At 41.1% G+C, this 21,133-nt stretch overlaps 1 protein-coding gene across 7 annotated transcripts in view; it reads right to left on the bottom strand.

Annotated features, from left to right (window-relative positions):
- Window positions 1-15,787, bottom strand: part of GREB1L (GREB1 like retinoic acid receptor coactivator) — a 135,418-nt gene extending 119,631 nt beyond the window's left edge. For all 7 annotated transcript variants that reach the window (XM_048289194.1, XM_048289195.1, XM_048289197.1 and 4 more), the window contains exon 1: window positions 15,655-15,787. The gene's annotated coding sequence lies outside the window, so the exon portion shown is untranslated. The remainder of the gene's footprint in view (window positions 1-15,654) is intronic.
- Between the last annotated feature and the right edge of the window lie 5,346 nt (window positions 15,788-21,133).

Below are 21,133 nucleotides of genomic sequence, written 5' to 3'. Positions count from 1 at the left end.
CACTTCACAGCACATTTGGCACTAGCAGTTTGGGGAAAAAAAAAAAATCTACTCAGTACTGATCGCTTCCACCCCATTACACTGCACCCGCCAAACTTGGCACATCACTCAGCAGTAAACTGGATCAAGGAATTCATCCATCTGAAAAGTAATCTGGAAAATTATGCTGTTTTTCAAGTGGATCAGTTCTTCTGCCAGATCTCAGCATGCTCCAAACAAACAGCAGCAAAACAGGGGGAAAGGCTGAGAGTGGGGTGAGGAAATGGGCAACCATCAAGGATCAAGGGCTGATGGACCACAAACTACAGCCCTGTCACACAGGCTCATTCACATGGCTTGATATGAACCTCCCTTACTGAGCCAAATCACAGATGCAGCTTTCTTTTAAAAGGAAGGAAACCTCACAAGTATCCCTGACCCAACACTCACTAAATCAATGTTCAGTAGGCACTTTGCCATTGGCTTCAAAAAGAGCTGAATCCACATGCATCCAGGACCATGCTGAAAGCTGCAGACAACAGATCTCCTACCTGTGGAAAGCAATCTGGAAAGCATGTGGGAAAAATAGAAGAGAAAGGGAAATTAACTTTTCTAACACCTTTGAGTCTGTGAAGTGACCTTTGGGAATTACCTCCAAATTTCATCTACTGAGTGACAAGTAGGCTAAACCCAAATAAGCAAAGACCTGTAAGATGCCAAGGCATTTGTATTGAAGGTCTTTCCTTCTCACCCTCCTCTGTAACACATCATCATGGAAATACTCCAGGAAAGTTTCAATGACTGAAGGAAGTAACAGTGACTATCATTTTACTACTGCATTGGGGGACTTCATTCCATTTTTGCAGATACTACCTTTCTCTTTGTGTCACACATGCCTTAGTTCCCCTTCAGCAGATACCTGGGACTATGAAATGCTTCTCTGAATGCTGAAATTCAGGGCAGGGAAGAAAATGGTATCGGAATGCTTTTAAATAATTGCAGCTACTGAGGACACACACATTGGCATATGCATGGGCCTGGTACCCTGCATGCATAAAACTAAAGGAAAAATATGGGCTTCTGCAATATAAATAAAACAGATAAATTTAAAATAACTTGAGTTCAAATCTATCCAGCACGCTACTACTAAGCAAACATCAGGAGGTACTCAAACAGAATGATTTTCTGACAATTAAGCAAGAACAGTAGCAAATACTCCATTTGCAATTAAGAATCTGGGTTTTGTTTTCACAGAAACAGTGGGGATTTCTTCAATAGTGACTTGATTTAACTTCTGCTCCCCACCACTGACAAAAGGCTTAATGGGCTCAAAACCATGGCTGCTTTTCTCCAACAACTTCAGACTGAAAAAACAGCTTATTACATCTTCTCTAAAAATGTTTCAATTACATTTATTACACTTGCCTACTGTACTGCAGGCATTCCCAAAGAGCTAAAAACCAAAACCACAACACAGATAAATAAATCCCAGTAAAACCACAGTCAGTAGCCTCTGAAAAACAGAAATCCCTTAAACATTAAAAAAATACTAAAATTAATAGGTCTGTTTTGTGGTTGCCACAAGCCAACCTGCTGATTCAGGGCAATCTCACCAACAGTATTCTTATCTGTAAAGGGTAAGAATCAATTGTTTGACAGAAACAAAGGAGAGCTCAACAGGAAATCAACCAGCTTGGGACAGATGGTCACTGAATCAAGTTTCACCCCTCCCCTCTCCAAAAACAGGCTTAAGAGGCATTTTCTGTTACCAAGCAACAGCCCAAAGGAAGGCATAAATCTTTTCCTACGTGTTATTCCCCTCCTCCCCGACACACATACATTTCAATCTACTAGGGCGGTATTTTTGTGGGTTTATTTTCCACATAACAGGTAGGAGGGTTTATTCTGTGCAATGACAACACCTTTCTGCATGCCCACTAGCCATGTTTCCTTTTTTTTAAGGCAAGAAGGAGGTTAACTGTATCCATGCTATGAGAACTACCATGAAGACAGGTTTGTAAGGCAGGATCCAATTTTACTTAGTAACCCCTCCTTGCTCGGCCAAGGAGACCTGAGAAATTACTCCCTAAAGAAGGGAATTCCTGATGACTATTTTATATAAAACCCTCATCACACCATGACAAAAAGGTCACCATCTTCTTTTTAAAACTTGTCATAAAACTCTGTACCTGCTTTAACCCATAAATATCCATAAAACTTAATTCCCAAAAAAAAGCACCATGGTATCTTTAATATAACACACAGACCAGCGGACTTTTAAACCCTTTGAATTTTAGGAGCATTAATCTGCTAGTACATCAAACACCCTAAGTGAGAATTGGGGTATGGGATGAGTAGGAAAGGATAATCAACGTTTACTGTTCTGGTGAGCCAGGGGAGGAAAGAAGGGCTGGAGCAGGGGCGTGGAATGGAGGGGAGAAAGAGACCCGAAGAGGCTGCTTGCGGAGATCAGGGAACAGGGGGAGGGGAGCAGAGCCCGGGGGTGAAGGACAGCGCCTCTGAAATTCAGATTAGCACCCAGGGAACAAACCGGTTTGTTTGACCACCCCCCCACCCCCCCCCCCCATCCCCCCCCCCAATCATACAAACCGGGAACAGACCAGCAGCCAGCAAAAAGAGATGGGAGTTAAATTTAGCCACACAAAGAGTAATCTGCAATAAATTTAAGGAAAAAAAAAAGGTTTACTATTACAACCCTCACAAAATTAATTAAATGGGGAAGAAAAAGTCTCACTTCGGCAACAAACTGGGTAATCATCCTTTAAAAGCACAGAGCCTGGATTACCGCTGACACATACTTAGACTACTAAAACATATGGCCAATAAAAAAAAAAGGGGGGGGGGGGGGCTGGGGGGAGGGGAAAGGTTGTGGCAGCATGTGGTCTGCAAGAGCTTTATTTTCTCCCTCCTCAACTCCTGCTTGCTTTAGCCAGCTGAAGACCTTCTGCGAGACAGAGCCTATTTTCACTGGGTATTTCATGTACTCCTTTGACACCAGTGCAGATACTGGTTACCATCACTATGGTGGGTAAACAGAGCCCTGGCCATGGGCTGCTTCACTGACCAAGGGCCTTGCACTTTCAAATCCATTTCACCACGAAGTCATCTTGGTGGAGGCGCTGCCCCGGCTCTCTGCACATGACAAATAGTTTTCACAGGGAAACCAGAGAGTGTGATGTCTAGAGTCAATTAATTAAAATTAAGTTAATTGAAATGAAACAGAACACAAAAAAGCCAAATAGCTACTTGTATGTATGCCAAGAACACCACTTGTTCTTCGAGGTCTAAAGCTTTCTGACAGAAGCATGAAGCTTAGCAGCCCAAGGACCTGACCAGGAGACTTGAACTAAGGGCCCCCTAGGCTCAGCCACAGAAGACCTTAACAGCAAATCATTACTGTCACATAGTGCTTTGAAACTCCCAGGCCAACAACCACCCTTGGTTTAGAGAGAGGGAAACTGACGAATGTAGAAGCCATGTGCTCTCTCTCAGTGGCAGAATTTGGAAATACAACCAGATCTTCTGCAGACCCAAGTCCACATTGTAATATCACCCTGAGCATACAAGCAAGTTGTTATTTATGTAAATTCATGGCCAACATCAACATTTTTACAGCTGCTTTTCCTGGCTTCTTCACAGCTTAGCAAGAGACCTGTAGATTAAATCCAAGTCTTTACCGAAATTAGTCTCTCCAATCAGGCAGGCAGTGATAGTCATCCCAGCATTATTCAGGAACGGATATACTTATTTTTCTAACACATTCAGAATATGGCTAAATAAGACACGAAACTACAGCTCATCTCTAATGCATGTTAGCAATTTCTCTATAAACATTAAATTAATTATAGACTGCAAGGGTTTTGTTTCTTTTGTACATCAGTGTAAATGGTGCAAAATATACCATGGCAGCAAAAGCCCCATACTCTTTACCTGCTTATACACAGACCATCATCTAGGAGAAAAACATACATTGTAGCTTTGCATAAGCATTTATTATAGGTTTCAAAGAGGAGTTTTCTCTTATATTCAAATATATGTCCTTTACACCACTCTGCCATGGTAAGAGAGAGAGAACCACCTAAGAGGGGAAAGAAAGACTGTTTCCTTTTCCCCTCTTAAGTAAACCATCAGGCTTTTTCTTCAGTGACCAAAGAAATTTCCATATTCCTTGGCCAAGATGGTATCTCCAGACACACTGCATGTTTTTTGGTTGAAATGTAAAAGGACACAAGTTTGCCTCAAATCTCTGTCAATATTCTATGATTCCATGAACTAAGGTCTGAAGAGACTGCATTCCAGTATGTCTTTCTTAGAAAAATCACAACCGATTTTCTTTAGATTCTCTATTTCTCAAACTGCTAGTTTAGAACTCTAGGTCTTCTAATACAGTCTATTATAATAATTAGTTTAAATTGACTCTTTACTTTGAAGACATTCAACAGCAGAATAAAGCTTGTATCTGTGAATGATCCAAGCAAGTCCCCATCTTTTTTTGCCATAGAACATAATAGTGCTAGGCAGTGTTCAAAACATAAGAACATTCCTCAGTCTTATTAAAATCACAATAGCGCTTCTCTTCATTAAAGGATGGGCAGAAGAATAGAATGGTAAAGAACAGTGATCATCAGTTAAAAGCTCTGCTAAGTAAAAATAAGTTTATCCATAGAAACAGAGAAGCAATTACAAAAGGGATAACCTACAGGGATAGGTAAGCCAGTAAAGACTGCAAGTAGACAACTGCAAGCCTCATTTCCAAAACAAAGAAAATCAGAACCTGAATATTATTCTTCATGTGGCTATATGGTGGCATTGCATTTAACTGTTTACTCCCCAGTTTGACATCAACCCATGTTAAAAAAGAGCTGCTTCTCTTAAAACAATTTTCTGTTTATATATTTAGTTTGGGACTATTTTTCCTGGCACACAAAATGACAGAACGGACACAAGATTCACCAGTGCATTCTCTTATCTCTGTATGCTGGCTGAAAGGAACACAGTGTATGTAATTTATTCCAGATCAGAAAGGCAGTGTGACAGCACAGAGAACAGACCACATTTTCAACAAGCATTTCTTAATGAGAAATTTATCAGTCTCTCTCAGCATGTACTGCACTTTGGAACAGGGAGGACAGAATTGTTTTAATGAATTCATCCTGAGGCCAGCCTCCTTCCAGGCATATGGCCTCAAAATACACTTGCTTCTCTCTTTGGGGCAAAGGATTAGTTATGAAGCATAAAATGGTTCTGCTTTCTGGCTCTCGTTAACTTGCCAGTCAATTTCTTCCTGAGATGGAATTTCTCAAAGAAAATTCAATATGCAGTTGCAAATTTCTAGTTCTTTCCCTCCTTGTTATGTTTTTTACAAAACTTTCACCTCCCACAGTTTATTCAGCTAATCATTTGGAGCAAGAAAATGTATGTTATCATCCAGCCTCTGTTCCTCTTTTCATAATTGCAACAGAAAAAGCACAACCCTCTTCTTTCCACACTTGGCTGGTTTTCCTCTACATATGGAGCATGTTCAGCTAGAATATGGCAACTAGGGAGAAACTGCAACCCACATACTGAATCGTCACATAAGAATCAATATGTCCAGAAAAATAAAACATATAGACACACATACAACTCAGCGGATAGATGCTGGAGGGCATGTCATTGAAAACTGCAGCTCCCAAATCTCACTAATTAACAAAATAAGAAGTGATTAACTGAAATAACAAGTATCTCCTTTTTACGCATGCTTTATTTTAGTCCTGAAAAAAGGTTTAAAATTAATAGTACTGGGCTTATTTCAAGTTTCCTTAGAGTAAAACATTCAATTTTCAACATGAATTTAGACAGACTGATTTTAGACAATACAAAAATGTCAATCCATCAGGTATCATTATTACCCTTTGATGCTCAATCTTCCATCCCAGACAGCCCAAACAAGCTCTTATGGAGTCACTCAAGCCTTGCAGCCTTCCTATTAACACATGCCCAGCAATGCCTCAATCACCAGACAATTTCTGTTGCCATCCACCAACGTGACAAGACCAGCAGAGAGCTGCCACTAGCAGAACTCACGGAGTCTCTCTGTCGATGTGTGTGACTGGATGTGCAACCAGCGCATGTTTCTGATGATATACAAAAAGCATATCTAGCACAGAGCAGAAAAAGAAAGTGGAAAGCAGGTCACCAAAACAGTTCAGGCTGCCAGTAGCCTGTTCCTTGAGTATCTTCGCAAAGCCCTTGGGCCAGATGAATTGTTTCAGGAAGCTCTATCTTACCAATAGGTAATACTGCCAAGTTTTATGGGTTTTGTACTACCCCACTTTGCAACCAACAACAGAATCATTCCGGTTGGAAGGGATGTCTGAAGGTCAAACAGTCCAAACTCACACTCTTGGCAGGGCCATGTTGGAAATCCCATTGAAACAACACATACTATGATGTATTTTGGTTCATGGCTGATCTGCATTGATAGTTTTGACTTATTATCCTGTCAAATTTAAGTGTGAGGTTCTCAGTGATTCTCAGCTAGAGTACAATGATTCAAGAACTGAAGGTCCATTTCTTAAAAATAAAAAGCCCAAGGCACAAAACAGCTTTTTTCAAAGGAAATTAAATGTTCTATTGATGCAAACACTTCATCTGTTTCCCAACATGCAGTTTTTGCAATTTGGACAAACTGCTAGTGACCTACAAAGCAAAGATCCAGTCGTGTCAAGGTTATACACTGAGGCTCATGCTGTACTTGTTTATATCGTGAATCAGAATAGAGAACACAGGCTTAAAATATCAGTATCATCCGACATAAGAAGTATCAAAACTATGCAGCATCTGTTGCATTCCTCTCTCTTTTTCAGCCCTAAACCCCTGAACTGCATGTTATTGAGTTCAAAGTTGAGCCCATTTTCACAGGAAGAGTCTATTAAAAAGCATCTGGAAGAACACTGTCTTTTAGTGAAACTAAGTCCCAGATCCAATACTCATTTATTACACTGCTGGGACAGCATCCTTTAAACACGATAATCAAAAGCAAACGTGGTTTTTTTGCTTTCAAACAGACATCAAAGCAACAATGTTAGGATGAATTTTCGACTGTTCTGAATCTACAGGTTGTATAGATTTGCCTTTTCCAGAAGGAGGGACTCTGGCAACACACACACAACTTCACAAGTTCAACTCAGCAGCTGGCTGAGTTGTCTGTCTGGCTTTAACACACAATCAGAAATGGATTTGCTACAGTGACAGCAAATGGAGCTGAAAGCTACACTGCACCGTGTAGGGGAGTGCTTAACTCCTATTGCAAGCACAGCCTCCCTCTTTCTACACCAAATCCACATGACAACTGGAATCACCCCAAAGCCAAGCTTGACAGAAAGCCAGTCAGCTGTGCTGCAGATGAAAATTGAGCATCTATCTACACAGACACCAGACACAAGACTTCTCTTAATAAAACAGCCAAGCTGGACAGTCAACAAGCAACACTGTTCATTATGATAGCTGAGAGAAGCCAGGAGAATCCTTTTTTTCCCCCCTTCATTCTCAGGCTTTTCTGCCACAAGGTCACATCTGCTGTTTAAAATTAAATTGGGTTTTTTCTGTGGTGGTGGCCTTTGTTTAAGAGCTTCCAAGGCATACTGTTTTGAATAACATTACTAGTGGCACATCTATTACCCACTAAGAACTTCTGGTCTATAAAGGCAAACTGCGAACACAAAAAGCAGTATCAATCATCTCAGCCAATCAATCATTAAAGAAAAAGAATCCTTTAAAGACCCACTAATGTACTGGACCAGTATGATATTAAGACCTCAGCATTTCTAATTCATGTCCTCTTCTAATTCATATATGTATATGCACAAACATACACACTATCCTCTCTATCTCTGAGTACTCTGGAGGAGGGAACTGCCTATGCCTACGTCATACAGCACCCAAAACACTTTTAGATGTAGTAAGAAAGAAGAGTATTACTAAGTTAATGGAGCAAAATGAAACAAAAAAAATGTATATTTAGATGCCTTGTCATTTCATAGCTCTTGACACAAAAGTTTGTGACAGCTAATGTTTTTTAATCTTTGTGCCCTTGAAATCCAGCTCACCTTCCACATCTGCTATAAACATGATTGTTATTTCACCTTCTTCCTTCAAGTCCACAGTCTGGCAAGCAAGTTTTCTTCACCCTGCTCAAATGGTTTGGAAATTGAGTGCTGACTCTCCTACTGAAAAAAAAAATGGCAGGCACTAACTGTCAAAAATTGCCGAAACTGCTGCAAAGGGGACTGTGAGGATATGCATATTTTTCACTCTGAACTTCTGCTTTAAATATCCCATTGGTAGTTCTGTGTGCCTTTATTGGAGGCATTAAATTGTTCTTGGATGGCTTTGTCTTTCCCACCCTTCCCCTCTAGGTTTTCTTCAAAATTGCTCCTCTGTGGGGTGGTACTAATCACTTGGCTAATCCATCTAATTTCCTCACAACCAGAAATTTCCCTCTAAGAGGTTAAGATTCAGAAGAGTAACGACAGTATCTTAACATCTCATCTATACAAATTAATTTTTGAAAGCATTTTTTACAATAGGAAACCACCACATTCTTAAATGTCACATACAACATGACTGGCAGGAAGCTGTTTCCCTCTTCTTGATTCAGTGCATTTTAGTTGTAAAAATCAAGACCTATTTCCCAGTCTTCCCAAAGGAATCACCTAATTGCACTAAGAATTTGATTCTGTATAAGTGGTTTAAAGAAATTACAAGATCACATTTCCTTTATGAAACAGCTGTTCTCAAAGTGGACTGAAAGTGTAAAAGAACAGGAGAATAAAGCCACCTAATGCTCCAAAGCAAAACAGAGTTTGGGAGACTTCCTGAGAAGCCACAGGAAGATGGTCAGTGAGGCAGGAACAAAAGCAGTAAAAGTAGATGGCTTGTTCTCCTGAATGGCAAAACTGAGATGCAATCGTACACTGAAACACATTATCACCAAGGAGATAGTAAGGAGAGAACTAATAGCAGTGAAGTACTGTACCAGCAGTAAAAGGACACAGGGCTCAGGACAGGGAACAGAGCACTTGGCTCTCTGCAAATCTCAAGTCAACCCATCAAGACAAAGTTTTGTCACATATGCTCTTCACTCTGAGACATCAGTAGCAAGGGTAGGCAACAGTAATATCTATAGAACTTTGCTGTGAACATCCCAATTTCACCAGGGATTCCAGTGTAAAGAGAATTCCTCACAGCATCAGAAGCAGCTAAGTTCAGCTATTTCCATCTGCTGTTCCTTACCACTACACCATCTCTTTGAAGTGGGTGTGATGGAGAAAGAGCTCGGATCTCTCTAAGCCCAGAATGCTGTGCCACACTTCACTTTTTTAATAAGTGATCATTTCCTCTTTACTAGGAAGACTGTTGAGGAGCAGGCACACAGCAATTTCCAAACACTCTCCTAATTACTCAATTACTCTTAAGGGATAACACAACAAGGGATCATACAGCTCAGAGTATATACAGTCTCCCTGAGCATTGGCATTACAATTGCATATTAACCACCTCAATCTTTTAAAAGACAGCTGGAAATAAAGCAGGGGGAATGGCATAAGGGAATTCTACCTAATTAAAAGCATAATTTAACTATCAAACTCCCAGAAAATTTGTCCTTAGGTTTCCTTATGCCTACAGACCTAAGAGTCTATAGGAAAGCAAGTTTTGAAGTTGGAGGTAGCATTATAAAAGAAAGGGGGTGGGGAGGGACAAATCCTAATATCTCTCAAATATGCAGAATGCTAAAGGTAAAATGTTTCATATGCACATTTATACTTCTTTATGAAGCCACATTTAAATTTAGTATGGCTCTGGAGAAAAACAGCAGCATAAACAGAGCCATTCAAAAAAGGCTACTGATTTCTCTGAAATTTTGGTGCTGTACACTCCATTCAACAGAGAATCAGTGCTGCAGAGGGAGGTGCAAAAGGACAGCAATACCAGGAAAATGTTCAGCAGCTTAAAATAGTCAGCCATCTAACTAAACTTCACACTGTAGGTTCTAGGGAAATATTACCACTTTTGGTGAGACACACAGATGAATCTTTATTTTAAAAAGGAAGACTATTAATAGAGTGTATTTCAGACCACAGTTACATTCAGTAACTAACTTCTTCAGCCTCAAAGTGCTCTGATCAGGGGTCTTGAAAAGAGCTAATTACAGACAGTGATGGAGATAGGAGACAGAGAACAAGAGGATCTCTGCACAGCATTTCGTAAAATTAGTCACTCCAGGCTTGGTCATGGAACCAGTACAACAGATGTCTGATAATCTCTTAAGTAACAGTATCTTAGGTCTGCCCACACTGTTTTCTGTTCACAGCTCCAGCAGTATGAAAAACTACCTCAAAATAACCTCTCCAAAACCTTCCATGAGAAATATTAATCAAAGGTTTTTATTATATCTTGTCATGCTGACTACTCCCTACCTTCTTACTCTTCTGGCGATTTTATGCCACACATATAGTTCTTCCTATCTTTTATATTTTATGAACATTTTATTAGTTAGTGTAGTGTAATTGCTAAAAAAAAATTAAATTAAAATTAACCAAAGCAGTTGACATTATATGATACAAGATTTTCAGGTCAAGTATATGGAGGTTTCTTATTAAAGACCTGAGGTGCCGTGGAACTTAAAATGCTAACTCAATGAGAATTACATTAAGCACACTGCAGTGAAAGTAGTAATTTACACAATTCTCTATGGCCTCTCATGTCCCAAAAGAATTTCACAGAAGCTGTGACATTATTGTGTGACAGAATAAGACAACACAAAACAGCTCACCAGGCTTCAGGAGTCATCCAAACCAAACCTAATTACACTTTAGAATCACAGAATCATAGAATGATTTAGGTCAAAAAGGACCTATAAGATCATTGAGTCCAACCATTAACCCAGCACGGCCAAGTTCACCCCTAAATCATGTCTGTAAGTGTCATGTCTACACTTCTTTTAAATACCTCCATGGCTAGTGATTCAACAGCTTCCCTGGGTAGCCTGTTACAATGCTTGACAAATCTTTCCATGCAGAAATTTTTCCCCAAATCCAATCTAAACCTCCCCTGGTGGAAGTTAAGGCCATTTCCTCTTGTCCTATCACTTGTTACCTGGCAGAAGAGATCAACCCCCATCTAGCAAGGTGGTCTCGTCTGAGCCTCCTTTTCTCCAGGCTAAGCAATCCCGCCTCCCTCAGCCGCTTCTCATAGGACTTGTGTTCTAGACCCTTCACCAGCTCTGCTGCACTTCTCTGGACACACTCCAGCACCTCAATGTCCTTCGTGTAGTGAGGGGCCCAAAACTGAACACAGGATTAAAGGTGCAGCCTCATCCAGTGCTGAGTACAGAGGGACAAGCGCTGCTCTGGTCCTGCTGGCCACACTCTATGATACAAGCCAGGGTGCCATTGGCCTTCTTGGCACACAGTGGCTCATGTTTAGCTGGCTGTCAACCAATACCCCAGGTCCTTTTCCACCTGGTAGATTTCCAGCCACTCTTCCCAAGGCTGTAGTGTTGCATAGGGTTATGGTGACCCAAGAGCAGTACTTGGCACTTTGCCTCACTAAACCTCATACAGTTGGCCTTGGCCCATCGATCCAGCCTGTAGTTTCTGTAAGAACTCCATACTTCTGGTTAATACTTCCAAGCCAACAACAACAGTGTACAAAATTCGGCTGTCCCCATTGTGAATAAACACTGGTCCGAATTTCTGTCATCTGCAAGTTCCTCCAACAGATATCCTGTGTTCTTTTACTTATGGAATATAAAAACATTAATGACTCTATTTAATTATTAAGAGCCTAATGCTACTGGATAGTTCACCAATACATGCACCTTCAAATAATGGCTCCTTGGTTTTGGGTCCTCCTCACTACCTACCTACAAATTCAAAGCCATTAGCAGGGGCTATATTAGCTTGCTCAGAGTTGCAGAATTGCTTTTGCAATGACTCACTGAAACTTTATTCACTAGTTCTCTCCTTATTATACAAGGGTATCTTCAGAGCTCTTGGAAACAAGATGTGTTTGGGGTATACAAGAAATAAAATTGGTCCATGAACATATCTCCACACAGAACACAGCATGAAACAAAATGATCAGGTCTGGAATTTTTAGAAAATAAAACCTGAAACTACATTAGGCAAAAGCATTTTGAACACATATTCTTACAAGCAATACTTTTCTCAACATATTAAGGAAAGTAATGACAAGACAGGATTTGAGGAAAGTCAACAGTTCTTAAAAAAACAACACCACATTAATTGTAAAAGTTTAGTGTTGTTTTATGACTGCTGCTGTAGTCTGTTTCAGGATATTAGAGATATCTTAACTGTTTACTTTATCTAATGAACTCTAGTTCACGGGACTAATTCTGTAAAAGACATGATTGTCAGAATGTCAAGGCTTATTACTCCTTCATCTGTTGGGTTTCCCAACAGTCCTCCTCCTCACAATTGTGTTTTAGAAACAAAAGAAAATGCATCTTTTGCATTACATGCAAGAAATGATTATGCAAGAATAAGCAAAGCACGTACATCTCAAAGAGGCTATTCTTCTGAGGTATAAAGCCAAAAATCTGAAATTTTTTTTATGTTATTGATTTCATAATCCTTTTTTGGCAAGAGTCAAGATGTGATGCCTTAATATCATGTCCAAGCTCCATGTTTTGTTAATTACGTCCTACCTAGCTAAATGCCCCCCATAGTTTCAATTAGACATGGTATTCTTCCTCACTTCCCATCTTGATTATTGTGCACTGTTGCTAAGCGCTAGTTAACAGTTGCCACATTCACCCAAAGTCGGCTGCATTTCAGTGGTCATTCAAAGAATTAAATACAAAACATATGGTAGAGAACTGTACAAAGCAAAAAAAGCACTTTTAAAAACCACATGCTTAATATAAGGTACTACAAAACTGGAAGTAAAATCCTTACAGTCCTATGCCCACTCCAAATTTCCTAGAAACATTGAAAATAAGAGAGAAATGCATCCAATCTTTTTTTTTTTTTTAGTTTTCACTAAAGGGTTCACTAGAGTATATTTTTGACATTATATTGAGTCTAGTTTTACACTGAATAAACAGCCCAGCATTCATAGTGTGACAGCCTTCAAGGTACAGACATTTTTCCCTTAAAAAAGTAGTTTCATTCTCTACATTGTGTAGCAACTAATTAGAGTCTCCTAAATTAGATTCCAGGTTTTCTTTACCTTGTATCTGCGAAATACTTTGGACGTGACTTGTTGAACTGCCAAATATCAATGCCAGTAGCTATGTGTTTCTGAAGACCTTGAACCAAATGTGCTTTTTTTGAATTCTAGACAAACTTTTCACACAGTCAGATCACCCCTCCTTTTTTCTGTGATGTCCTCATGAGATCTTAAGAAACTTCACGTATTTTAATTATCCCAGTAAAAGCACAGTAATCAGCTTGCCTATTACTGCTTATTTCCTTTAGTATTACATCCTGGACTTAAAAACTGCCTTACCAAAAAATCCTCACTATTTATGATTGCTACATTATCTACAGCCAAACCCAACCAATAAAAATTCCAGGTATGTACAAATTGGGTTTTATAGCTGATTTTTTTTTCCTGTTAAACACCTTAGAGAAAAAATTGTTGTGCACAAACACCACTAACAGTAAGCAAAAACATACACTGTATTTGTTATCTGTATTTACAGATGTTGAATTAAACCTTCAGGTCTCAGAACCCAATCATTTAAACAGGTAAGCACACATTGAGCATTATTCACCAACTTTCTGGAGTATTTTGTTAGGAATACTGGAGAATACATGAGAAAAAGTATGCATATATTCAAAATCCACCAATGTTAAAAATTACAAATAACTAAGTATTTCTCAACAACTCTGAGAATACTCACATAATCCTTATTCCTTTGCAAAGACGTATTTAACAAGGTAATCCTCCAGCTTCATAAGTGTTTTTATTGTACTCACAAGAAAATTCTACAGGATAATGTTTAAAATTTGTAAAGATTTTTTTAATCCACTAGTACATATGTAGTAAGTTTTTCAATCAACATAAGACCCATCCTTGTTTCTCTTTAGAGGGCACATCCCTTAATAAAAACCAAATTTATGTGTGCATTACAGTATTTAAAAGTGCTGCAAGCTTTAGCTGTCTCAGAAACCACATGTGTAACCATACCTGCAACTGAAATATGCACCTATTTGCTTCACCTCTCAAACAGCAGTACTAAATTTAATAAAATAAAGCTTCAGTAATTCCTAGTCAGGAAATAAAACACAGCACTTTCTTCTCAGCATCCTTTTTATTTCCATCTTTTAAAAAGCTCTTTGTAACAAGGTATCAATGAAGTATGAAGAATATTAAGGACCATTTCAATAATACTTAAAATATCATTCAGTGGAAAAGTCTGAAGAGGCACCAATTTTAAAAAAGGCAAATGGAATAACGCAAAAAAAGGTCCTCTCTTCAGCATATTCAAAGCAAACATGCTGACAAGCAGCAGACATGGGAAATATTTTTCCACCGGGTAACTGAGTCTCCCGCACTTCAAACACATCCAACCATTGATAATTCCTAAATTTCAGAATATGGAAAAATATTTGCAGGCTTGGGGCCTGAACAAACATCAGCACTTGGCCCACCCGCTGAGTTGGCCGAAATCCTATGGTGTACACAAAGTTTTCATCTTTCGGAGATTTCGGGGTGCTCTGGGAGGGAAGGGCCGGCCCCCGGCAGTACCTAAAGGCCGCTGGGTACATCTGTCAGCTGCCGCGGGGAGCCGCCGGCGGCTTCATGCCAGCCGCTTTTCCCCCGTTCTACCTTTACTTCCCAAGAGCAAAGGAGCCGTGTCGATCAGCTGCCCCCGCGGTGGAAGCACCACGGACGTACCGCCGGTGACACGGCCCGCGGGGCAGCGCGGCCGCCACCGCGCGTTGGGGCCACCGCCTGTCCCGGGAACACAGCGACAGCCCCTCATCCCCGCGAAGGGGGACCGGCGCCCTGTCCTCCCCTCCCTCCTCAAACCCGGCCTACACATGTCCAGAAGTGCCCTCCACACACCCCCCCCGTCCCGCGGCCCACCCACGGCCGGCGCTCCCCGCCCCGGGAGAAGCCTCCCGCGGGCGTGGAGGGCGAGGCGGCCGAGCCCCCTCTGCCGGCGGCCGCTCGTCTGGCAGCGCGGGGCGGGGGCGCGCACTCGCCACTCGCCCGCTCCCCGGCAGAGCCACCTGCACCCCCCGCGCCCGCCTCGTCCCGGGGCTTGGCTGCCCGCCGCCCGCCCGGCCACAGCGGCTGCTTTGCTTCCGTAGGCCCCTGGCCAAGGCTCTCCCACCCCCGCCTTGCCCCACCGGCTCGGGTTATTCCCCCCGCTCCGGTCCAAAAGGCCGGTAACAAAGGGCTGGAGCCCACCCGGGGGCGGGTGCCCGCAGCCCGCGGGTGACACGGGCGCTGCCCGCCGCGCCGCTGGCCGCTGGCAGCCCGCCGCTGCCGCCGCCCCCGGGGCTGCGCTCCGCGGGGTGACAACACCGAGCGCGACTCAGCCAGCGCAGACGCCGCCGCCGCCCGACCCGCTACCTTTGTGCCCTCCCAGAAACCGGCGAGAAGGCGAAGCAGAGCCCCGCGCTGCTCCCTTACCTTGCTGGGCAGAGAGAGAAAAAGTTGAAGCGTTCTCCTTCTACCCCTCCCTCACTTTCCTTTTTTTTTTTAATTTAAATATTTGAAATTTTGGGGTTTTGGTTGGTTGGTTGGTTGGTTGGTTGGTTTTTTTGGGTTTTTTTTAACTTCCCCCTCCCTCCCTCCCTCCCTCCCTCCCTTCACGCCGAGCACCGCGCTCAGGCAGTCCGCCCGGCGCCCCCGCTGCCACCGTCTCTCTCTCTCCCTCCCTCCCTCCGGGTCTGGGTCTCGGTCTCTCTCTCTCTCTCTCTCTCTCTCTCTCGGCGGGAGGAGGGGAGGGGAGGCGAGGGGAGGAGAAGGGGGCGGACCCGCAGGTGCCGCCCCTCCTGCTCTGTCAGCTAGAGGAGAGGGGTCGGGGGCCGCGGGAGTGCTGCGCTCAGGTGTGGGGGTGGTTGGCGGCGGCGGCCCTGGCCGTGGCTCACGGCGGCGGGGTTGGGAAGGGAGTGCCAGCGTCGTGTCAGGGACTGAGGTGGTATGCTGGTATGGGCATGAGTTAGGGGAGGAGGCAGGTGGAGAGCACTGAGGCTCGGGACGTAGCGGCCGGGACTCGGTGAGGACGGAGCGACCTGGGGTGCTTCCAGTCTGTGAGGGAAGGGGCGAAGCCCTGCACTAAGAGGAGCCAAGCTAGGAAGCGTCAAAACCCTGTCGGATACAGCGTGGGTCGGTGGCCGGTGAGAGAGAAGTTGGCACTTGGAGTGCTGACGGCCCCGCAGTGCATGCTGGTCAGGGCTATGGGCAGAGCTGAAATTTGGGCGGGAGGATCACCTCATGTTGTGTTTGGGTTTAGTTAGCAATGGAGCTGGTCCAGGAGTGGTGAAGAAGCTGAAGGGGTTTAGCGTGCTAGGAGGATGCTGGAGACGAACAGGAGATGGGCACTCCAAGTATACTTGTGTCTGATATTAAATGGAACAGGTGGGTAAAGATGAGGGGATCTGATTGTGTTGGAGAGATTGGAAACAGAAGGATCTGGAACATTTAGAACTGTAAATGGGGTCGAAATGTGTGGGGAAGCAGGGGGTTTGGATCCTTGATGTGTGCAAAGATGAAGGTCAGGCATGGGAAGGAGACTAGAAATATAGCCAGGCGCTCTGAGGGTAAATACCCATTGAACTAGGGAAAAAATTATTTTATATTTCCTTCCTTTTGCCTTGGATTGATTAAGCAACCATACGAACCATCTCCTTTTTCACTTTTCACAGGAGATACTTCTTGAGAGCTTTTCAAAACGCCTTTTTCATCTCTTGGGACCGTAGGGCTCAATCTTATGCAGAGTTTTATCTTTCTGCTTCAACACCTGAGAAAAAAGCACAGTGACAAAAAAAGTGGTAGTGTTGTTTGTTCATTTTCTTTGACAGGAACTTGCTGCAGTGTGCCAGAGAGAAAAAGAAGTCCAGTACTTTTTTTACATCCTTTTCTTTTGTACTTGCTGGTTAAAACACTAAGTTCTAGCATCCTTCCCATCAAAAAGTGGAAGGGAAAAAACTGTCCATACTCCTGGAGAAAGCAGAGGTGGCACAGCAACAGCATGGCACTGCAATAATGCTGCTTGGTCCAGAAATTAGAGCAACTGTGACAGGAGAATAAGTGTAAGGAAGTTCTGGAGCTTGTGGCTATAGCCAAGAGTGTGATTAATGCAGAAAAAGGCTAGGTTCATTTAATGTTCAAAACCAAGGCACCTCCCAAATAAAGCTTTGGAACTGGGTTGTTCACTGGCTACTTCAATTCTGATTTCATGCAAATTTTATGTGAATAGCTACATCAATTGGCTTTGAGAGGGCTATTCACATGCTTGAATTGCTTAGAGCTGGGCTTCAGCCATGGATTACCTGAAGACACACTACCTCCATTAGCCTAAACATCTTGGTATCTCTATATTTATAAAGTTGCTAATAATGTGGCCCTTAACAACAGACAGCTAAAAATTTAGGTGAATCAGAGTTTAAGAGAATCTACCAAATCAGATCAGGCTTTAGGATCAAACTTCATCACTTTGCCAGTTCTAAGTGGTACATTTTTATGCTGTGTATGTTAACTCTGCTATTGATATTACACACAAATGTAATGGAATTGAGTAGTCAGTGTCAGTCCTTTTGAGATAATGTTGCCATGTGACTGGACAGATTTAGATAATAACTATTATTGCTATTAAAGGTTTGTGAGATATTTGAAAGCATACCAAGGTGCCTGTATAATACTATGCTACAGCATATGATAACTCTAACTCAGATTACTTAATTATATCTAAATTGATCCCAGTAATTCAGTAATTGCGATCTAGATTTCTCTTGAAATTTCTGTTTGATTTTAATTAGACATATGTACTGGATGAGTGAGAATTATTCTGGTAGCTTTAATGCTTTACTTTAACTCTTTTCTTATTTGAACTTATTTTTGTTTTGCTTTTATGAAAAGGAAGAGACATTAATTATATGTTTTCTTCTAACTTTCTATTTTGACTATCAACATTTACAGCTTGTAGGGTGGTTTCATCTGTACCATCTGTGGGCCATATTGCACATCAGATGGCAGGATAAAATCTGTAACAAGAACGTTTTGGGACATAAAAGTCTTTCAGGGTTTGAAGCCATGATATTCACAACACAAATGTGCAGAGCCACTCATGTATCTGAAACAGAAGACACAGAATGCCAAAGCAGCTGCTGGAGTGAAATAAAGGAGAGACCACACAGTTTGGGGAACATGAAGGCATCAAGAACAAAAGGACATTTGAGGGAACAAGAAAGTGCAACTTCAAGCAGAGAGAAATTGGAGTCAATCATTAGGAATTATTGACAGCAGACATGAAGTTGCACAGCAATTAAAGACTCACTTTGGGAATCAAGGTCAATTAACACTGAGGTAAAGAGGCAGCATCGAAAAAAGCACCTTGTTTAGCAAACAGCATTTTCTGATTGCTGACTAGGCAACATAGAAGAAAATTGTCAATCATGGGTTGGGTTTTAGCCATTTTTATACTCACAAGGCAAGATACCATCACCTTTATTCTGTTGTAAAGGACTACTGTATAAGAACACTATATGACACTACACTTTGTGCAAAGATTGATGGACCACTGCCCAGTGGAACTACACAGGTTTATAGGTATCATTCAGACCTGAGCCTTTGTTGTGTATTGCATTTCACTCTGCATTTAAGTGAAAGTCTCTTCACTTTCTTCATATTTTCTGGGTTTGAGAGCAATAGGGTCCTTTAAGATATAGTGCTCTGAAAGCCCATTCCCCTCTTCCAAGCCATAAAGGCAAACTTCCAACAGATTTCAACCTTTTTTTTCAATCCTGCAAGCAAAAGTTTTAAGTTCATCTTAGATCATTCTCTGAACTGCAGCTTGTGATTTTTGTTGTCATGCCAGTTACATTTAAATATTCACCAATAGTCTGATATATCCAACCTCAGGAAGTAGGTTTCAAAAAACATAAAGAAATAAACAAATAGTCACACAAGAAAACTCTCTGCTTTAATTTCTTAATATTTGTGAACTATTGATTTCATACATACTAAACCAAGTCATTTGTATCTTAGAAACATTAGTATCAATGTTTTAGTTGATCCAGCCTACCAAGCCTTTGGTATTAAATTTTGCCTGAATGAAGTGTCGGAATTCCACAGAATTCAGGTGTTGTCATTGTTAAAGGCTGATTGCAGAGTTTGCTTTGATTTATTTTTTGGAGCTAAAGTGAATTCCACCATCCTGATGGGTAATTCTGCTTTGAATCTTCTTTTAGAAGATTCTATCCTTCCGTATGTTAGAATTTAGAAGATTCTAACTTCTATCCTTCTGTATGAATCACCAATGATCTTTTAAGATTAATTATACTTTACCCCTTTATTATTGTGATGTGAATTATCCTTTCCCTAGTTGTAATATTGTAATTAGGATTAGGACCAACACTATTTGCTCTGTTTAACATTGAGGGATCTGTGAAATGAGCTCTTCCCCTAAAAACCTTTATTCTAAATGGGCGAAACAGGTGAATAGGATGAAACAGAAAGCATGAGATGGATATGGGGAGTCAAAGTACATAAAATTAAATATTTTTAATGCAGAGAATCTGGGGGCAGAGCTAAACTGAATTCAAATCTGATGCTCAGATACTGCTATAATTCCAATTCTAAGTCATCATATCTAGGCTTCCCTATTGCTATTATTTTATGGACATGTTTTTAAAATCCATATATTTGGCATCAGTCTTTTTAGCATGAATATTTAGCACACCTGGTACAAAAAGAAATTTGATAGTGCACAGTAAGATGAAAGAGACAAGAGTGTTTCTTACAACTAGTAAGGATATATTTGCTCTATCTTTCCATTACTCACTCCATAGAAATTGAACAACTCATCATCAGGCTTTTCTGGAAATCCAGCAGTAGTACATAGTCAGTGACAGGCATATATTTTATATTCCTTTTTGATTCTGATAGGATTTTTCAGAATGACCACTGTTAATGAGATAATCATTTCACAAAAAGAAAAGGAGGGTTGTAGAAAAGTCCTGGAGTTAATCACTTGGATCTCAGTCACCCTGACTCTAGAAACTGTAACAGAGTCTCCATTTTTTAGAAGCTTCTATAAAACACTTGGTATTGCAGTGTCAGTGTCTTGTTTACAGATTGGTAACTGTATACCATCCATCATACAAGACACGGCAGGATGCCATTTCCTTTGCTTGGAAGCCTGTCCTTAACAGCAGCCTGGATGCCAGCTAAAGGGAAAATGCACTACATGAGAGAGGCTGTAACAGTGTTTCTCTTCATAATTTTCTAAATAATTTTGTTTCAGATAAGGCAGTGAAAAAGGACTACCCCTTTTTGGTACTACCACATGTATTGCAAAGAAGTATGTTGACAGTTAAGGAAAACTCTATAAGTCAGCACTTGTCAAAGCTGTCTACGTAGTTTTTATGGGGTTTTTTTACCTGCACAAATTTTGATTTCATATTTCACTTTCAGAATTCACTGATCTTTTAGTGAATAATTTTTATTAGCTAATGATCAAGGAATCATTTGTATTAGCTAATCTGTGCATTACTTTAGAATACAGCTGAGCAAAATGAATCATACAGTGTGAATTCAGGTTTTTAGATTGAGCCTGGTTTTTATACACCATGGGATTAGCACAATCCATTTTGACCTCTTTCAGTGAAAAGATACAGACAGATTTTTTACTATACAACAAAATGTTATCACTACTGCCACCATTTTTAAAAGGGAAATGAAAAGCATGGTGACTGCTTGAAATTATTCAAGAAGTGTTTTCAGATTGTAGTTGGATTTGTTCACTTTAACTACATTATAAAGAATTTCCATGTATCTTTGAATGCATGGTTAGTATAATCATGAGGCCTAATCAAGGACTCTTTTTTTCCCCCTGGGAATATCTAGATATAGATTAGTCTTTTCTTCATCAGGTAACATTTTTTTA

The sequence above is a fragment of the Corvus hawaiiensis genome, chromosome 30 (assembly GCF_020740725.1).
Source record: "Corvus hawaiiensis isolate bCorHaw1 chromosome 30, bCorHaw1.pri.cur, whole genome shotgun sequence".
NCBI classification, from domain to species: Eukaryota; Metazoa; Chordata; class Aves; order Passeriformes; family Corvidae; genus Corvus; species Corvus hawaiiensis.
This window is presented reverse-complemented; position numbering and strand designations above follow the sequence as displayed.